Source organism: Ursus maritimus, unplaced genomic scaffold, assembly GCF_017311325.1.
Source record: "Ursus maritimus isolate PB19 unplaced genomic scaffold, ASM1731132v1 scaffold_5, whole genome shotgun sequence".
Taxonomy (NCBI): Eukaryota; Metazoa; Chordata; class Mammalia; order Carnivora; family Ursidae; genus Ursus; species Ursus maritimus.
In genome coordinates this window covers 3,461,412-3,482,431 of record NW_024426663.1, presented here as the reverse complement: position 1 = coordinate 3,482,431, position 21,020 = coordinate 3,461,412, and the positions used below count along the sequence as shown (strand labels likewise).

At 38.7% G+C, this 21,020-nt stretch overlaps 1 protein-coding gene across 7 annotated transcripts in view; it reads left to right on the top strand.

Moving 5' to 3' along the window:
• FER (FER tyrosine kinase) overlaps positions 1–21,020 on the top strand; it is a 424,607-nt gene that overhangs the window by 358,558 nt on the left and 45,029 nt on the right. The window lies entirely within an intron of this gene.

The following is a 21,020-nucleotide window of genomic DNA, read 5'->3' as shown; positions in this document are numbered from 1 at the left end:
GAACGTTACCAAGAGAACATTTTTAAGGAAATATAGTTTATCACTTGATTTTCAGATGTCTGAAGTGTTTTTTACTTCATTTTATCCCCCATTAAGATTTAGAGGTGTTTTGGTTAAGGTAGCATAAAAACTGTAGTAGCTTTATGCCCTGTTCTGAAAACAAACCCCCAGTTTTCTTCTGGATATGATGTGTTGATATGGGAAGACACATTTTGCTGACGTGTTCTGAAGCTTAGTATTTTGATGAATTGACCTGGGAATAAGAATTGATTGGCAACTTCTCGTTTTTACAATGGCTAAAGTAAGTATCAGTTAGGAAGATGGGCAGCCAGTTAGCTGACAGCATCTACACAGTACTAGATGGATTGAAATAAAAAAAATATTTTTGAATTGCGGAGAGAACACTACTATCAATTACCAGCTGACTGGCAAGTATGTTACTGAATCATATCAGAAATAAAAGCCAAAAAAAAAAAAAAAAAGAAATAAAAGCCAAAACTTTTTTCTCTGACTCCCCCAAAAACCTAAATTGCAGATAGCTGTAGTACCTGGTAAGTGAAGCAATGTTATCTTATGTAATATGTAATATTGTAGATAAAGCACTTAGTTTTTTGTTACCAGCAGCATAAGCCTATTTTTATTCTGTGCACACAAAAGTCATATTCATATTACATAAAAAAGCAATGCATTATTTTAGTGGTTCTTGATAGTGATTCAAATAAAGCCTTAAATAGGAAAGAATGGGTTAGAGTAGAACAGAATTTCACCTTTATTAAAATAAAATCACATTTCCCTTTTCATTATATTGGATAATTATACCAATACTACAAATATATCCTTTCTGAAACATTATTAAAGTCATTTTGAAATGAGCAACTTACACACCATTAATCATAAGGTCCATCCATTTCCTGCTCATATTGACCAGATTTTTCATTTAAATCCCAGGGGAAAGAATTTAGCTTTTGTAAAGTCATTTGTAAGAGTATGTATGATCGGTGATATTTTTACTAGGAGCCCAGAAAGTAGAAAAACAGTCTTATGAAAGACCTATGTATCTAGAAAATATGTCTTTTTAAAATAAGGCTATTGATGTTTGAGAGAGCGAGAAAGAAAAAATTACTAAATACTAAAGCCTGTTGAGTTGATGTTGGTATTTGATTTTGCTCCTTACAAAAGTCTTAGGCTTCAGATGTGTTTTCCTTTAACACCGCTGCTAAGGCTAGAGTAATGTTGAAGTCTCCATGTTGTAACTGAAGACGTTAGGAATACACAGAATGTGCCTTTCTCAGTCTGAGTCATCTGATCGTAGGGTAGAGTGTATTTTAAATTGTAATGAATTGGGAGGGAAGAGATTGTTATGTGGTGGACATAGACATCCTTACCATTTATGTAAGTGGAGAATTTGAGAGTAGAGCAGTCACCTCATTACTTATTATTGCCCTTCAACTCAGAAGTAATGCTTTTGAGAAGCAAGAATCTCAAAAGCAAGAGTCCAGTGAGAAGTCTTCCAAAGTGGAGCTCGCGATCCGTGCTCTGTTAGGTCCTCCTCTTCCACATCTCTTGAGTTTGCCATGTTTAGAGAGTGGGAAAAGTTGTAGGAACCAGTAGCTACATGTGAGCGACTCTTAGGGTCTACATTCAAGTGTAGGACTTACTGGAGGCCGAACTAGATCAGCATCTCCAGAGGACATAGCGGTGGCCTGTCTTACCTTGTATCCCTAACGTGATGAGTTCCGCGTGGCACTAGAGAGGACCTTTTTCCCATGTAAACAAAAATTTCATATTTTGGAAGTAAAAATTCAGCTTCCTTTCTCCATTCTTTCATAAGCCATGTTAATATCCTATTTCATCAGGAGTGTCTGAAGTATTTATTAGGAATAAAGAAAACTGTTGGAAGAGCTTCAAGTTATGGTAAAGTACTTAGACATAAAGACAGCAGTTTTGGGTTGTTTGGTTTTTGGTTTTTTCCTGCATTGGACTTGACTGTGAAGGTTCACTGAGCTGCGATGCCATAGGAAATACTACAGACCAACTACAGGTATCACCCATGCTCTAGGCATCACAGAGGGCAGGGAAGTTTTGCCTTTTGTACCAGCTGGGACAAGCTAGACGATGCTTCAGTAATGATCAACATCAGAATCTTAGAAACTTAAAATGCCTAAATTTATTTCTCACCACAGTCTATCGTAGGTCAGAAAAATTGATCTGCTCATAATACAGGAAGGGACACAGGAAGATGGAAAGTCTGTTGCTTCTACAATCTCAGAGACAGAGAACTTGCCAAGCCATGCGCTGACTCTGGAAGCTCCGATCTCAGTGACTACATCAGGTTACATAGCCATGCCTCCGTTCAACGTGGGGAGAATGTACGATCTTCCTACATGGAGAGGCACTGTGCAGTTGTGCCCAATAACTACCACACCTGCAATTTTATCTGCTCTGCCAATGGAGTGTAGTTTTCAGAACAGTTTTGTTCGTTTGTCTGTGTTCTTAAAACCACCAACTTAAAAATCTAGCTACATCAAGTGGGAGAAGCTTTGGATTTCAGGACCTACTCTTTCCATTGTGGCTACCAGAGTATGGATCCCAAGGTCCTTTCTTCCCAGCTTATCAGCACCAGTGAATTTTTCATGAAAATTATCACCCCCTCCACGGATTTCTCATAGTAGCTTTGGGCTCAGGGGAAAATAGCATTCATAATCATCTCTGTTAGGAGACTGAAGATAAGGGAAGGGCGCAATGAACTGCTGGCAGTGCCTGTTTACCTTCTATAGATACTTAATGGGATTTGTCGTCGGGAATTGCTTTTCACATGAGTTATGGAAAAATTAAAAAATAAGTTGTCATTGAACCATACTAGAATATTTGAAAGCTCAGTTCCACTTCTTCCTTTGCTTGATTCTAATAATCTGACCCCAACTTCATTCTCCAATGTTTTTATTATATAAGTCATACGCATGATGAGGTGGGTACACTGTTTGATGGCGAGCCACTGAGCAGGTGTGAGAATTACATAAACAAGGAGGCTTCAGTCTGGGAAGTTTTCATAGACAAGGTGGAACCGAAGGGACTAGAAACTTACTTTAAAAATTAAAATGATGAAGTTACTTGAGGGAAATAAAAAGAATGGCATGCCTCCGTGGAACATTGATTAAACAACTGCTGTGTAACAGGCTCTGGGCATGGTGTCAGGGAGCCAAAGAAGAGTAAGAAATGATCTTCCCCTGAAAGAACTGCAAAAGAGCACACCTAGCGTATGGTGTGGTTTGGGGAAGTTTGGAGGGAGATTTATCCAAAGGCACGTTCAGCTAACAAAAGACGAGTGGATGGCCTGGAGAACAGGAAGAAAGAAGCAGCAGACCTCTCAGTGACTAATCAATATTGTATATACCTTAGCTCTGAGCTCCTTCTACATTTCATTTTGACCTCTTCTGTGAAGGGCAGCATTTCGTATAAAACTGTGATGAATACATAGAGTATTAGGATTGTAGGTTGTATTGCAGTAGCAGATACTAAAGGAACCTAGAAATTTTCTCTCTTCAACGTTAGGGAGATGGATGGCCAGACAGTGACCCATCTTTTTTTGTTTTTTTTTGTTTTTTGTTTTTTTTATCCTGTCACTGAAGGTGGGATGTGATTACTTTATGACAAAGGCAACATCTTTGCATCCCTTCTGGCCACTCTAATTTCGGCAAGAACTCATCTATGCTGAGTGATCTCTTCCTGTTTCATTAAAAAAGAGTTCGGGGTCCATGAAAATGCTAGCAGCTCTGTCATGCCGTTAAGTAACTTGGACAGTGCCAGTCAGCACCTGCAGCAACCTTGGGAGCATGAGGAAGAGTTCTGTCAGGGAATAAGACATCGTGCTGCTTGAGCTAAATCCACTGTGGGGCACAAAGAAAAGAGCTTGTTGTATGCGATAAAGTGCTTGATCGTAGACACATAAATTGAGTAATCTTCTTGCTGGCCTAAAAGAGGGATGGTCTAATCGGTCTGGTGAGGACTGAGTTAAAGAAAGGACAGGAGAAAACATTTGAGGAAAACAGAGCCCTAACTAGGGTCCAGTATGAATAAGTATTTCTTTAACCTGACCTATTTTTCATCTCAGACCTTTCCACCAGCCAGACCTGAGCTCACACTTCCACATTCAAAGGTCTCCTCTGCTCAAATATCACCTCCTCAGAGGCTTCACAGTCAACCCCACTCAGTGTCTCCACCCGACCTCACCTCCCTTATACTCTATCCCCATCGCTGCTCTGTTTTTCCTAATAACATGTATAACTCTCAGCACTTGCACTCCTTATCTTCTTGTTTACTGTTTGTGTGCCCTACTAACTCGCAAGCTGCACAGGGAAAGGAGTTACTCTGCCTACTGCCATATCTCAAGTAAGTGTTAATTGTCAAAACCATTATTCACCACAAAAGTGTGTTTGGGGACAACACATTTTCTCTGGTATTTCATATAGCTGAAAGCAGAGAATTCTCTGGACTCCAAATCCCTTCTTCCCCACCCTCTCTTTTCCTCATATTCTTCTTCCTGCCATTTTTTTTCTGATCATTGTTTTTATAGAAGTAAATGGTATTAACATATTGGTCATTTTACAAGTTGAATATGAACGTAGCTCCTTTGTCTCAGAGGCCGTGTGGGGACCTTTATGAAGTACCCACTGGAAGATAGTAAACACACGTTCTGGCCGTGGTGGGTGGTGCCTCCGACCAGCCGTGGGGCCCCGGCTTCCTCAGGATCCCAGGCTTCCCTCATTCGGAGGAGCTTGGAGCGAATCCGTCAGGGCCTTCCACTCCGAAACCTGCCAGCCATGATGTTGTGGTTCTGGCTCGTCTTTTCTCACCCTCGTTCACATCCTCAAGGTGAGAATATCTGAGATACGGAATTTGTATGTTTATTTGTTGTAGGGTTTGGTTTGGTTTGACTTAGTTTTCCTGCCGCTGAGCTAACCAGAACATGAGAGTCTTTTAAGGACCTGGGCGATTTCCCTTCATTCTTGGAGTCGCTCAGGGCCGGAGAGCGAGGCTTGGACATAGCGAGCACACAGTGTGCCTTTCAAGAGCTCTCTGCCTCCACAGGGCAGGAAAGGAGGTTCACAAGTATGAAAATGAATGTGAAAGCCTTTTGTATTGATTCTAATTCTAAATTCAGAAAGTTGGAGACTATGAGAAGACATAGGGTATTTAATTTGTAAGAGTTTCTCTTTAATTCTCCCCTCTGTGAGTCATTTTCAAGTTGTAAAGAGGCAAGTGTTGCTTCTTTTCTGCATCCAGCCTTCTTTTCTTGTTCTTTCAGGGGGTCAAAAAATCAGATTGGGATTATGTCCTTTGTTTCATTTTCTTGATCGAAAACATAACCAAGGTTTTATTGTTATGTTTCTTTAAGACAGGAGCGTATGTTTGTGCTAATAATGTGTGAGGCACTCAGCTACAGAAAGCTTTATCTAACGAAATTCTTTCTCTTAGTTGTAAACTTTGTAACAGTTCCAGTGTTGCAAAGCAGCTCTCTCCTTGAAAATCTCCAAGCTTAAAAATAAGGGAAAAAAAAAAAAATTCCATAGCAGAGTTTTACTACAATGACATGAAGAAGAAAACAGGATGTTTTAAAGAAAATTTTTTTCATGTCACTTTATGAAGCTAAATTTACCTTCAAATTATGTGCTTCAGTGCTTTATGTTTGCATTACAAATATTTCCTTGCCTGAGTTGTAAAAAATTCTCCCCACCCCTGCTTAAATCACTCATCTCTGTTTTGCATTTCCTTGGCATCAACTAATATCTTTCCAGGCAGGCAGACTGGGAGGCGGCCTGATTGCTAGCAACATCGCACATTCAAAAGCAAAACAGTATTTTTCAGGGGATCTTTATTCAAGTGTGGTAGAACGTTCTGAGATTATTCAGGGTTGAGATTTGTGGAAGAGAGGCTGTATATAGAGAATGCTGTTATGGGGGCTTTATTATTGTCACACTGATGTTGCAGTTCTCAGGAAATGTATGCTAATATGTTTCTACTAGCTTTTTTTTTTTCTTCTTCTTTTTTTAAAGGCCTTGAGTACATAAGCCGGTGTTGAAACTACTTGGCTAACCTAGAAAACAGACCTTACTATTTATAAACTCCTTGTTATTACGTTTAAAAAATAAAATAATCTCCTAGAACTTTGTATAAATAACAGAGAAATAAAGACAGTTAGGCGATTTACATTTTGGTATTTTGTTTCTAAGACATGTACAGATGGCACACCAGGCAAGCAGTAAAGAACTATATGAAATAAGCTCCCTTGAGAAATTAGGAGAATTTTTAAATATCTATTTTCCATTTTAATTATCTGAATTTAAATCACAAACGAGGAGGTCTGATAGAATTACAGATACTTGTAGCAAAAAAAAAAAAAATCCTTTAGTTTTTAGCACTTACCGAGTGGTTTTCAAATAGCGTTTAATCATGAAGTAGAGACTAGGGCCAGACCCTTCCCTTTTAGGAGCACAAGCAGAGACCTCCTGATCCATCCAACTGGCAGCAGAGAGATCAAGTTATATGTATTCCAGTTACTGACGTGAGTGATATTATGGACTACTAACCTTTTCGTGGTTAGAGCCATATTTAGCCATCAATTACATCTCTTTCATTATCATAGTTGTTTTATCTGGCTTGTTCTTTTATTTTTGTATGCAAAAACATTCCCTTGTAAGTCAGAATTTCTAAATGATGATTTTGTGACATTTATCCATGTAGTCAACATGTGTGAAGTGCCTGTGCTTTATAGAACATTCTGAACACCATGTAATTATGTGTGCTTCACAGAAGACAGAGTCCTTCCCAATCCACGTGTCATAGATGAAGTACTAACAGAATGAACCACAGAGTTTAAAATGTTGCTCCATATGGCAAGTATGGCATTGGCACGACTTTACTTACCATGTTGTATGCGTCATTATCTCAGAACTGAAGGGTTGGGAGGAAGTCCAAAAGCAAGTTAAGCAACAGCAACAAAAAGCAAAGGAGAGCCTTAGAAAATGTATCAAGGGTCCAGTAATGTGATAAAGGAAAGATTAAGAGACAACAGATTTTTTTAAAAACACCAAGAATAAAATTGAGAGATGAAAATGTTGGGGAAATACATAATATATACGATAAATGACAGCTTTTAATCATAAAGATTATTTATAAATCAATAAATAAGTAAATAACACAATGGGAAAAATTAGTAAAGGCAATTGAAAACGAGGAAAAAGCAATTTAACGAAAAATGATTATGCAAACACCCCATCCTTAAAAAAATGGAAAAAATTTGAATTTGACACACTTATGTATGTAACAAAAATGTAACATATTTGAAAAATGTTAAAATCCATTGGTCCTAAAAGAAATATAAATTCAAAATAAATGAGCTATCATTTTTCTCCTGCAGATTGTTAAGAATTAGAAAGAATGCTATGAATCAGTGTGGATGAGGAAGTGGGAAAGCTGACATGCATGTGCAGCTGGGGGGAGTATAAATAGCAGAGCCTCTTTGGGCAGTAATTTGAGAATGTCTCTGAAACTCTGCACGTTTGCATTTACTTTATCCCAGATATTTCACTTCTAGGAATATATTGTGTGAAACTAACTACAGATGTGCAAAGACATGTGTGTGACCAGGTGTTCGTTGCAACATTATTCATGGTAGCCAAAAAACAGAAGGGGGAATCTGGAAAAATAAACTAAAATATCCAGCGATCAAGTGTTAGTTATATAAATTAAATTATGCCCACTGATGGAACACAAATGCTGACATTATAAATCCTGTGATGCAAGAATTTTGTAGCAAAAAATGTTCCCTCGGTATATTCCTAGCTAAAGAAGGCAGGCTACATTTCAGACTCGACATGATACCAATCTTTAAAATGTGTGTATGCACACAAAGACAGATTCTCTATACAAAGAAAAAAATTATATATAGAGAGAGAGAAAATACTGAGAAAACACACCAAAATATTAAGAGTGATTCTTTAGTTAGATTCTTAAGTAATTTTTTCTTCTGATTTGCCATATTTGTTCCACTGAGCAATAACTTTTGTAATCAGAAAAAAATTAATTTCTCCATTCATACTTAATTGTATTTATTTTGGAATTACATGTAATTTCAGTCTTTATCAATTATGTATTTGTTTAATTTTTCCTTATATTGTACGAATATATGGTTAGCCATAGTAAGGACATCTGTTGTAGCTGGGTGCATTTAGGCATTGGAATCTATATATAATAGCTCATTTACTTGGGATGCAATTATTTAGCAATTTCATTTACCCAGAGAATAGTTAAGAATGAGAAATAATCTGTGAAAGATCTCTATACCCTAAATAAATACCATCAAGTTCCCTGCATTGTAATCCTGGCGCTTCCGGTATGGGAGTTTTCCTTTGGGGCATCTTTATTTTTACTTTAAGCATAAGTCTCATAGGTTTGGTTTCAGTTCTCATAGATTTGAATCAGCCAATTAGGAAGGCCACGGGGAAGGGTATAGACCAGGGAGAGAAGAAACAAAGACACTTTGGGAAATGCACCAGACATACAAGAAAAAGGCAAAGTTTTTTTCTTTTTTTCCGTTTTTATTTAAATTATAGCTAGTTAACGCACAGTGTAGTATTAGTTTCATGTCTACAATTTAGTGATTTAACACTTACATACAACACCAGGTGCTCATCGCAACAAGAGCTCTCCTTAATCCCCTTCACCTACTCCACCCGTCCCGTCACCCATCTCCTGTCTGGTAACCATCAGTTTGTTCTCTATAGTTAAGAGGCAAAGTTCTTGAAACAGCAGAGAGCGTGTGAGAGGAAATGCACTTGCAAGGCTCACTCAGGGATCATGCTCTTATACTAGAGTTTAGCCACTGTTATTCATAATGATTATCCTGAGTCCTGGGGGACAGTAAGAGGTCCTTTTCAGTCTGCTTAGGAACATAAGAAAGTGTGTGCTGCCTTTTAGAAAATTTTTCATTAATTTTAGATGTTTTTCTCAAAGGGTTATTTAACCCTTAGTTACTTGGATATTTTCCTGATAAAAAATATCTATCTCCTTGGCCATGGCAGTCATAGTGAGGCTTTGCTGTGTGTATGTCTTTTCAGGGAGCAGGACAGTCACCTGCAACACGCCTTATGGTTGGGGTCGTAAAATACCAACGTGTCAATGAGTGTGAGAGATGATCTTGGAGATGCTGAAGATTAGAAATGTGACAAAATAAGGATCTTAGATCTTAAAGATCCTTTTAGACCCATTTTAATCTAAGTAAATTATAATATTTAGGAAAGCAAAATGTTACCAAACTAGATAGATCTGCTTTCCGCATTGCTATCAATTATCACCTAACCAAGTTCAGTCAGAGTCTTAGGTCAAAATAGTTACTCAGGTCACTTTCATTTTTTTCTGCCATATTAAAAAAAAAAAAAAAAAACAAATGCAAAACCAGGTTATAAAAATTGTAACAGCTTCTTAATATCTAATGAGAATGTTTCTGTGACCGTATGTGTAACCTCATTTAGAGATGATGAGAAAAGTCAAATTTGAGGTCTTTCCTAAATGTAATGGCTCTGCAAATGGCTTTTCTGCTCCGACCTTCACCACTGTCCCAAAGAGCAAAGAAGACTTAAGTAATTCACTTGTAATGGGGATGAGAAAAAGAAGAGATAAAGTTTTGGGCACGAGACACCTCAAACCTTTGAGTGTCCAAAAAGTTATCCCTTAGACTGAGGAGCTGAGAACTTAACGTCCCTTACTGACAGACCTGATTGGCTGGCCCCTCATTTCCTGTCACTTACCCCTGCCTTCCCCCAAACCCGCTTATCCCATCATACCTCTCTTGCCCCATGGCCTTTAAACGTACTTTCACTTCCATAGGAACATTCTACATCCGTCTCACCTTGTTACTTCCTTCAGGTTCTAGTTAGTCCTCATTTCCCTCAGCAAGCCCTGGTTTCTCTACCATATCTTGGTTAGTTGCCTTTCTTACTATCCTATCACAGCACTTTCTCCACTGAATTGTGATTGTTTACTTTGGTATCTCGCCTGTAGGCTTCTGTGACACTGCTCTAGAATATAAAATACTAAGTTCAGTTAATGAGGTAATAGAAAATCACTAAACAAATCCACAGAATAGCATGGAAGACTGCTAGGTGAGAGAGGACATAGAACAGGAAGTTATCCCTTTTCAAGTCACAGAAGCCAAAATATCTTTGACGTGATTGTTGTTGTTTTAGTCTCTGTCATTAGTATTCTCCTGGCATATAAATTTACTGAGAGGTTGTTGAAAATGAAGTTTCATGGGTCTTTTCTGTACTATTATCAAAACAATCTGTAAATTATTTGTGACATTTTAAATGTTGGACTTTGAAGTAGAGCCCATTGCAAATTTCTTATCCTTAACTCTGAGTCATCCCAACAGAATACATTACAATTTAATTATAACTAAATGATTTTAAGGTAATCAAAGTGACATTTTATAAAATGGCTATTGTATTGGACATAAGTGATGGGTTCCATGAAGTAATGATAGGCAAGTATTTGCAAGAGCTTGTATCTTTGACTTGTTCTTTTTACCTTTGAAAGTGGAAAAATGGTCTAAAATGGCCCCACAGCACAGAAAATTGTTATAATTCTCTACATGACACTCTCCTGCTGTGCTATACTTTTTCTGATGGAGATTTTGATTTTTTTTCCTTAAAAAAAAACATTTCCTGTATTTGTCTTCTCTATTTTTGGGTGTTAGGGATTGTATTTTTTCCACATGCCACTTGACATACAAGAACTAGAATCATAAAGTTAAATTCATTCAAATTGTGTTAGTGGCAAACTACTAAATTCAAATTAAAAGTTAGGTTTTTTTATTGCATATGTGATATACTGAATTATCAGTCCAAAGACCATAATCAAGAAACTTATTCAATAAGAAGAGAAAATGCAGAGATCACTAAATTTACGAAGTACAAAAGCTACAGACATACATTTACCCGGGGTCCGAGATGAGTAAAATTTGCCAAGTTAGAAAACGTCCAGGGTGTGTAATTTCTGTTTTGCTTTTACTAGTGGGATCTGTTTTCCTTCATTGATAAATTAGGGCATTTGCTGTATCGGAAGTTACCAGAGAACTTGACCCCGAAAGAGATTGCTTTTTAGGATCTGTCATCTTCTGGAAGTAAGTCACGATGACCGTGGTCAAAGCATAATCTGACATTAGCTCAAAACGTTTCATATTTCTGATGTTTTAGACCGTCTAGTGGACATACGTACAGCCCTTTGAAAAGGTTTTCCAAGTCTTGCCCCATAATTAGCTTGCAAATTTTTAAATTACATTTAACTCCTTAGAAATACATCTTCACAGAGGTTATGCTTTACTCTGGTGCCTCCTGCTCTTAGGGGGAGAGTCGGTGCAAGAATTGTCAGTTTGTACAACATTTCTGAAACTTTTGGGTGACCTTAATTGAAGATAAAGATCTTGTATTCTAGGAGATAAATGCTATTTCCACGTGAGTTTAGTTCCAGGAAAAATTTCATGTACAGATGAGTTTGTCATCACGTGAGGAAAAGAGGCTGTGTAATCCCCATATTTTTCATTCTGCCTTAGCTCCCAAAAGTGAAGAATCAGAGTCAGTGCCTGAATATCATAAATCTGCTCTATCATCGGCTCCTTCTTCCATTTATTATGGTCTACATTTTTTTTGGCCCCACGTCTGTGTTGTAACCTAACAGACAGAGTCATCAATAGTTACGCAGTCTGTGCTGTGTACTAGGAGTGCATGGGAACCAGATGTAGCCTGTGATCAACCCCAAGTTCCCACCCCAACTTTCACAAGGGCACCGTGAGCCTGGATGTGGTGCCAGTACCATAAAGCCCTGAGAAATAGGCAGGATATAAATCATTAATAAATATAAATGTTAGGTTTAGTATAAATGCAGCCCGCTGGAAAAAGGATTGAGTTATGATTGCTGTCAGAAGAAAGTCAATATATGTCTCTGATTTATGTGTGTATAAAATATAGAAAACAAATCTAATTCAGATACATTTGAATCCAAGCATTTGTAGAATAATTTCACTGTGAAATTATTAGCATATGTATGCCTATCTTGTACTTATGGCTACATTTTCTATTTAATTACACGTTCAGGAAAGCACAGCCCTTTCAGTGCACTTGTAGAGCTGAGTCAGGGAGAGAAGTGAAACCTGCAGCTTCATTTACTACTCGACTTGTCATTTTAATGAAACGGAATTGTAAATTAAACCACTAAAATGTGTAGTTATTTTATAGAATTGAGCTTTCAGACCATTTATGTTGTCTTTAAAAATAAATAATGGATTAACAAAGTGTACATTAAAAAAATATATATAGGAAGAAGGTCGCATAGCTTTTTTATGTGTATAGAGCCAAACTGAAATGATATATTCTTTAGAATTAGGAGGATTTGTTAACTACCCAGACAGTCAAAATGGAGTTGAGCCTGATGCCCTATTGATGACCTAATGAAACAAATAAAATTCCATTATATTTTGAGGGTGTTGTTTTCCTAGTGAACTGTTAACTCAGAACTTCAGGGTAAAAAAAATATATATCACTTCAAATATCCATTTGAGTTGTCATTACAAAGTAGCATTATAATATGATTAATAAAATTACCTATCCAATGATGTAGTAATGTTTTCTGGGTGCATATATACATAGGGAGATGTTCTAAGTGAGGGGATTTGAGGCGATATTTTTTCTTTTTAGTTTTCTATCATTGCTTGAATTCTTTATCAAACACCTGTGTTTCCCAAAACAATAAGACCGTGCTAAATTTTTTTTTAATTGGCTTATGGTTGCATTTTTAGTCATAGAGCATCCTACCAAGTCAAGTATATCGTATCTGGCTTTAAGGATTCAAGAATAGGGTAGTGGAAAGAGTATCACATTTGCTTCTAACCCAAACTCTATCACGAACTTACTACATAACAAAATAGCCCCCAACGTTTATGTAGTGCTTACTGCGTGCCAGGAGCTGTTTTAAATCTTACTTAAGGTGAGGTGGGTTGTATTATTTTCCCAATTTCACAGATAAGGAAAAGGAGACCCACGATGTGGAGGTAGGAGTAAAGTGACAGAATATGACTTCGTACCGAGATCCCAGAGTTCTTGTTTTTAATCATTAGCTATATTCTACCTCTCAGCTTAGGAAAGCCACTTTGGAGCCTGTTTTCTCATTTCAAAAATTAAGGTATTGGCCCTGAAAGTTCTGGACAGTTTGTCCGGAAGCAGCAGAAAGAATCGAGTAGCAGGGGAGCAGTGACTGATCTGCCCTGGTGAAGTTTCTTACAGACTTCAGCAGATGTTTTCTCTAGTCATTGTCTTATATTTAAGTGTATCTAAGGTTTGCAGAAAGCAACAAGAGTACAATTAAGTATGACATGTTCGGGGAAAGTGAAAATCACATACTGCCAGAGGGTGGACCCGCCCTGTGTAAGAGTTTAGTTCTGAGAAGTCTTCCAGCTGGAACCGGAAAGCAGATGTAACAGATATTTTGCCATTATACAGCTTTCATCGGGGTCAGGGATATCTATATAACATTTCTGAGCTTTGACCAGAAGTATGAAAACCGAAGGAATGGGAACAGTCCAGAGATTGTAGCATGTGTGTCTTCCTGCTGGAGGGTGTCCCCAGCTCTGGGAATATCGAATGCAAGGTGATCTTCACAGTGCAGAAGGTGAAGTGCTTGATGAATTGATCTCTGTGTTCCAGTTTATTGGGGAATATAGAATAAATAATTCAGAAATGGAAGTAGAAAAGAAATCTTTTTCTAGCAAATAAAGAAGCAGCAAACCCATGCCTGTAAGGTAAAAATGGTAAAATCGGTGAGTCTAAGAATACGGAGAGAAGAAACTCTTATGTAATAGCCCTTAACCATTAGTATTTAGATAAGGAAAAGAAAGAGGAACATAGTTTAAAACACAGTTTTTAGATATGTTTACCATAGGCTTTAGAAAGTCATTTTCAAGATGTTTAGAGAAAGGAAAGGTAGTATTTGACATCTGTGTTATTATTCCTGTATTATTTCGCTACAAACTTACTGGTTTAACACAGTACAGATTTATTCTCTTAACAGTTCTAAAGGTCAGAAGTTTGGAGTAGGTCTCACAACACTAAAAATCAAGGTGTTATCAGGGCTGCATTCCTTCTGGAATATTCCAGGGTAGAATCTGTTTCCTTGCCGTTGCAGGTTCTAGAGACCACCCACACTCCTTGGCGCATGGCCCCCTTCTCCTTACTCGAAGTACATCACTCCAGCCTCTGCTTTCATTGTCACATTGCCTTTTTCTGACTGCCTGTACTGCCTCATCCTTTTTTTGTTTTTGTTTTTTTAAGAGTTTATTTATTTATTTGAGAGAGAACACGAGCCGGGAAGGGGGGTTGCAGAGAGAGAGAGGGAGAAGCAGGCTCCCCACTGAGTCTGATGCAGGGCTTGATCCCAGGACCCTGAGATCATGACCTGAGCCGAAGGCAGACGTTTAACCAGCTGAGCCACCTAGGTGCCCCCTACTGCCTCCTTCTTATAAGACTGCTTGTGATGACATTGGACCTGCCCAGATAATTCTTCCATCTCAAAATCCCAAGCTCCCTTTGCCATGTAAGGTAACATATTCCTAGGTTGGGAGGATTAGGATATAGACATCTTTGGGGGTGGTGAGTGGCTAATTATTCAACCTACTGTAGCATCTTGAAATCCTAAAGGGGGAGAAAACTCGATTAGAATGGGAGCCCTTGAAAACTGAAATTTTAAAACCCTGGTGAAAGATCCTATATTAGCTAGGCAAGGTTGACCTATATGCTGCACCACAGATAACTACTACATCCCAGTGGCTTAAGGTAGGGACAGCATTCCTTGCTGGTGGAGAGTGTGTGAGTAGTCCTGTGACTCTGGAGCAGCTTCTCCGACGCAGCGACGTAGAGATCCAGGTGGGCTCCTCTTAGGAGTCTTCCATCTCGGTATGCGCAGTTGCTTTGGCAAGGAGAGATCGATGGCTGTGTAGGAGCTTTTCACTCCCTTGGCCCCAAAGTGACACATGTCACACATCCCTGTGGCACATGGTCCACCTAACTGTACGGAGACTAAGAAGTGTAGTCTTCACGTGTTGAGGAATAAAAGAACCAGATACTAACGTGACTTAAGTAACTCATGTTACTGCCTAGGGTACTCTCTAGTGAGAAACTCTGTGAAAATAGCATCAGCAGGTTAAAAATTAAAATGAGCTGAGGCTATTGACAAATATGAAAAGTAGTCAAAAAGGAGATGGGTGTGTGTGTGTGTGTGTGTATGTGTGTGTGTGTGTGTATATATATATATATAATATGATATATATTGGATGGAGAGTGATGTTCAGATTAGGAAGAAAAGAGCCAGTACTTGGAAAAGATCATTTTAGCAAGTGGCAGGGCAACTACGGAGAAAACAGAAAGGAGGAAGACAGACCTTGCTAGGAGGTCCTTGCAGTTCAGGAGTGATGAGGAAAGCGTTAACTGCCTAGGATGGGTTTCCTGGCTATGGTGACTGTAGCCCAGGAGGCGAACAAAGCCTGCTAGTGAGATCTCTAAACTTCCGATGGTGCTCTAAAGATCTCTGGTGAACAGAAGAGGAACTACAGAGCGGGGTCTGCAAATATCGTCTTTATTTTTCACAAGGATGTAAAATAGATTCAGAAACCTTCATACCAGTGAGCTTGATGGTACTCTTAGCAAATTCTCAAATGGGTTTTTAAATAGATGGTGAATCCATAGGAGGCGAAGTGATGTCAACAGGAGCCAGTGTGAACTCATAAAACACTTCTTTCTGTTCATTTTTTTGAGAGTGCATATGCTGGTGGATGAGGGACACTGTGGTTACATCTAGATTTCACCAAGGTGTTTGATGAGGGTGCTCATGATATCTCTGTGGATGAGAGGATGAAAAGGGTTCTAACTGATGGTTAAGTGTGTTTGTAATGAGTAAGAAGTGGGAAAACTTTTTTTTAAGTACAAATGGAAAAATAAACTAAAGCCAAATCATGAAAATCCTTATGAGCTATTTTAAGAGATTTAGACTTTTTCTTGAGAGCAATTTGGACTCATTAAATAAGGTTGTGAAATGATTAGATTTGCCTTGTAGAAATATTACTATCTCTGCAGTGTAGCGAACAGGCTGAAGGAGCCTAATACCAAGCGAGCTAGCAGGTGAGAGGTGACGGTGGGCTGCAATGAAGGAATTGCACTGTGCCCAGACAGCAGTTGATGAATTTAAACAACCTTAAGTTGGTAGAATGGACAAGGTTTTGTCATTAATAGAATGTAAAGGTAAAAATGGGGTTCAGTGTCACACACGACACTCCCGACTATGACTTGAGCAACCAAGTGGATGGTAGTACCATTCTCTGTTAAGGGACCACAGGAGGACCACGTAGGGTCATGATAAATTTTAGGCCACTGTAGGGTGGTACAGTGGAGCTGTCCAGAGGCATATCGGTAAGCTCTGGAACAAAGACGGGATCTACGATAGAGATGAGGATTTAGGAGTCATGAGCCTATAGATGACAGTGAGAGCCATAGGGTGTGTGAGATCATCCAGAGAGAGCCCTAGACAGAGAAGAGAGTGTCTGGAACCAAACCTTGGGGAACATTGATGTTTCAGGATTTCATGGGCAGAAGAGACCAAGAGGGTGTAGTTGAAGGTGGTCTGGTATCCTAGAAGCTAAAGGAAGAATTTCAAAGAGGCAGCAGTCAGTAATGTCAAGTGCCAAGAAAAGTGCCAAGTGTTAAGAGGCCAAGAGAGTAGCCTATGTGCCAGAGTGTTCATAGCATATAGCACAGGAGACAAGAGCACTTCCAATAAAGTGACAGGTAAAGTCACATCATAGTGACAAGAAAGGAGACAGAAGGCTAGAGACACAGAGGAGAGAAATGGGAGGGTGCTGTGAGGTCAAGCGCGGGGTTTTTATGTTCAGATGCTAATGGAAAGAGTCAGTGGAGAAGAGGCGGTAGAATAAACTTGGTAAGTAAACTGAACTGAGACCCAGCCAGTTACATCTCCTAGGCCATTTAAGCCAGCAAAACTGCTAAGCTATGTGGATTTCATACTGGTTACATTGTGATGAAGCTCAGGGTAGCCTCCTGCTATCCCCCCAAGCCAGTCAAGCCTGTGGAGTTACTATTTTTCAATGATTCGAAAATATATACACAATTATATTGAATTAAGTCTTCAGTAGCTTCTCAGAAACACTTGTGTTTTAAAATCGGCTGGCAGTTCAGCATTACACGAATTTTCTTAGTGACTATTTCTCTGAAAACACTTTAGAATGCAATTTGCTGCTGTGATCAGCAATAGAGGAAGGCTGTAAAATTTCCAGTGTTCTAAATTCCATCCTCCTTGATCTGCCGTGCCTGGACTGTAATTTTTTTTTAAACCATTTATCTTCTAGTTGGACTTTTTTGCTGGAATGTACATTGCTAGTGGTTTTATTTGATCACTGGCAACGAGCTCTGATATTCTTTTTCTGATATTAAGCATTTCAAGCAATCCCCTAATGAGTCTGCCTCTTTGCTCCAGTGCTGTTAACTTTGATAGATTTCCTGTTGTGAGAATAAGCTTCCAAAAATAATTGACTCATTTTCCTTAGGGACTCTCCATTTTTATGGAATTTTATTATTTCTAAATTGTAGATTTTAGTTTGCCTACCCAGATCTTCTCTACTATAAATTTAGTTTCCCAATTTAAGTAATATTTGAATACCGGGAACTTGGGGACTTGGATGCATTTATTTAGCAAACGTATTGAGAAGTACTATGTCACATGGACTTGGGTGTTACGGTGCCAGACTCTCGTAAAAGGTTCTGCACAGAGCTGACATTTAAGAGAGAGTCCGACAAGTAAGGTTGTGATTACCATTCAGTGAGATACAGAATTGTGCTGTGGTACACAACCAGGAAGGACTTGCCAAAGGCAATGATACTTGAGTTCAATTTTGAAGAATAGGTAGGATTTTAGCTAGATGAAGAAGGGAGGGAGGATCTGAATTAGGAGAACAAAATGCTTATTTAAAAAATTGTCCATATTTTACATAAAGAAGCTGGGGAGTCTGTGAAACAAATGAATCAGAAAAATGATGGCAGGGAGAATGCTTCACTTAAGTACACCAACCTCCTCCTAGAATTATGATTTCTATTCCTTTTCTTCAATCGGCCACCTGCCTTTCCCTTGATAATCTTCTAAATCCCAGCTGTGTTCATAATGCCTCTCTCAAGAAATCTTCCGTGGCTCACCACTGCCGTGCAATGACATTCAGACCCGAAATCCAGTCTTCTTGGGCTTAGGGCCTACTGCGGAGCCTCAAAACCCTATTCTTTCTTCAAGGGGCCCAACTCATTGTTCTTTCTTCTTACATTGTCCTGCCATCCACCAATCAGAAATAATCTTTACTTTCAGTCTGCCACCATCACATAGTTTGTTCTGTTCTTGTAACACCAAACTACGCTCTACCCCACGACATAGTGATGGGCTGTCACCCCCAAAGTGCCCAGCTGGTGCGAGGAACAGAGATCACCCTATTTGTGGAATGAATCAAAGACTGCTTATGAGAATTAAAAGTAGAACCATTCTTTTTGTTAAAGAGATTAAAATCTTACTGAGGAGACAGTACATGTAGACTAGAAAACTAGAAACGTTCATTTATAATAGAACAATAATTGTCAAAAAGCATATAAATGTTGAGTGTGTGTCACAGCAAAAGAGGAATCCTATAAACAGTGTCAAAAGAATCCTGTTTCCCAAAATGATATTCCAGGATTGTAGCTTAGACAGACAGGTGCCAAAAGAAAGCACTTTTGCTGTGAAACATACTTCAGTGACATTTGAAGGTCAAATTATGAATGCAGAGTCACGGACTCAAGTCTGTGAATAGTCCCAGCCCACCCTCTGCAAGGCTCTCACACTGGCTCTGCACAAAAACAGAATGTGACAGCAGTAATCTACAGAGCAGATCATCTGCGCTGATAACGGGCCATTGACTAGTTTTAATTTACCTGCCTATTGAAATTCTGTTTTCCTAGTGGTGGTTATTAAAGTGATGAAGAAAAAGACTGCATTTCTTTTTCTGTCCCAACTTGAATATTGTAAGAGCATCTGCTGAGAGGAAAGAAAATGAACCCAAGACATCTTTCTGTCTCAAATCAAATGAATATTTTGTGATAAATTAGACTGCCATTCATGCTTACTATTTTCAGATGTTATACAATAGGAATAAGGTGTCCTATGTAGGTTTCTCCCCCTAAAATGCAAAGTAAGCCTGTGAAGCTATCCAGCTAGCTCTTCGGGCTTCAGTCAGGTCATAGACTTAGTGATACTGATTTTGTCTTCAGACCACATGGGAAGGAACAGGGATGAGTCAAATGACAAGCATGAGGAGAGATTCATGAGGCCTCCCGTCCACCAAGAAGCCCGGCCGGCTGCCAGATGCAGAACTGGTTCAGTTGTCTCTCATTTCCTTTCTGTATCGGTATCTTAATAACTTTCCTTGAAGGAATATTATATATGCAATCGCAAATACTCTTTGTAAATGTTTCATAAGAAGAAAAATCCTATTCTGGAAGCTTTCAGTCGTTACCTGGCTGTGCAATATACTAGCCCATCATGTAAAATGTCTTCCCTACTGCAGGTATTCGTACCCAGAGCTGTTAAATTTCACTGTCGGTACTACGTAAGTTAATTCATCGAATCCTGGTCCAAACCACCTCCTTCTTTAAGTCTTCGTGTTTTGTTTTCCTTTCTATTGCCCTTAGTTTTATATTGTCTGATTTTAAAGTGGACAGTAGACACAACTCGGCTGCCTTGAGCAGCACCATGGGAGCTGTTCTGAGGAATGTCATTTAGTGCGCACAAAGTCACCCGTCTCCGTCCTAGATGAAGACAGACCTTTGGGACCGACCAATTGTGGGACTTGGTAAAATGCACTGAGAATTTTTCTATCTGGATTCTGAATTTAAGCTAAACATAGATCTTACGTACTCGAACTTTCTCTTGGGAATCTGATGGACTGATGGAGGCAGCATGTGGGAGCGTGGGGGAACACCACAGTACGATGTATTATTTTCTTTCTTGCCGCTCTGAACGTAATGACCTTTTTCAAATTCTGTCTCTTCAAGGTGCACTTAAAGGCTTTGGGGGAATTTGACACACATAAACACCAAATGCAAAGATCACAAGCAAAGTAAATGTATGAGACTAAAAATAGGAAAAACAGGACCAGTTACATAATGCAAAGTGTGACTCTGATACTGTGACCGTATTGTGTTCCAGGATCATTGTTTATAAAAGGTTCACTATTTAATTGTTCCTTTCTAGGAGTTTCTATAGGTAGATTTTTTTCACATATTAGGTGCTTAATAAGTAATTTTTAATTAGCATTTTAATTTCAATTCCAGTGTAGTCAACATACAGTGCTACAGTAGTTCCAGACGTACAATATAATGATTCAGCAATTCTGTATTTACTCAGTGCTCATCACAGTAAGTGTTCGCTTCATCCCCATCACCTAGTTCACCCATCCCCCCACCTCCCCTCCGGCAACCACCCCTGATCTATATGTAAGAGTTTGGTTTTCGTTTGTCTCTTTTTTCCTTTGTTCGTTTGTTTTGTTTCTTAAATTCAGCATACGAATGAAATCATATGGTATTTGTCTTTCTTGACTGCCTTATTTCACTTAGCATTATATCCTCTAGATCCATCCATGTTGTTGCAAACGGCAAGATTTCATTCTTTTTATGACTGCGTAGTATCCCGTTCTTCTTAATCCATTCACCTGTGGATGGACACTTGGGCTGCTTCCATATCTGGGCGATTGTAAATAATGCTGCAGTAAACATAAGGGTACTTTTGTAATGAATATTTTTAAACTATTTTTAATTTTGAGGCCAGGAAAATCTTGAAATAATTCGTTAAATGTTTCTAGTGATCTAAAAAAAGTATGTGTTTTTTCAGGAATG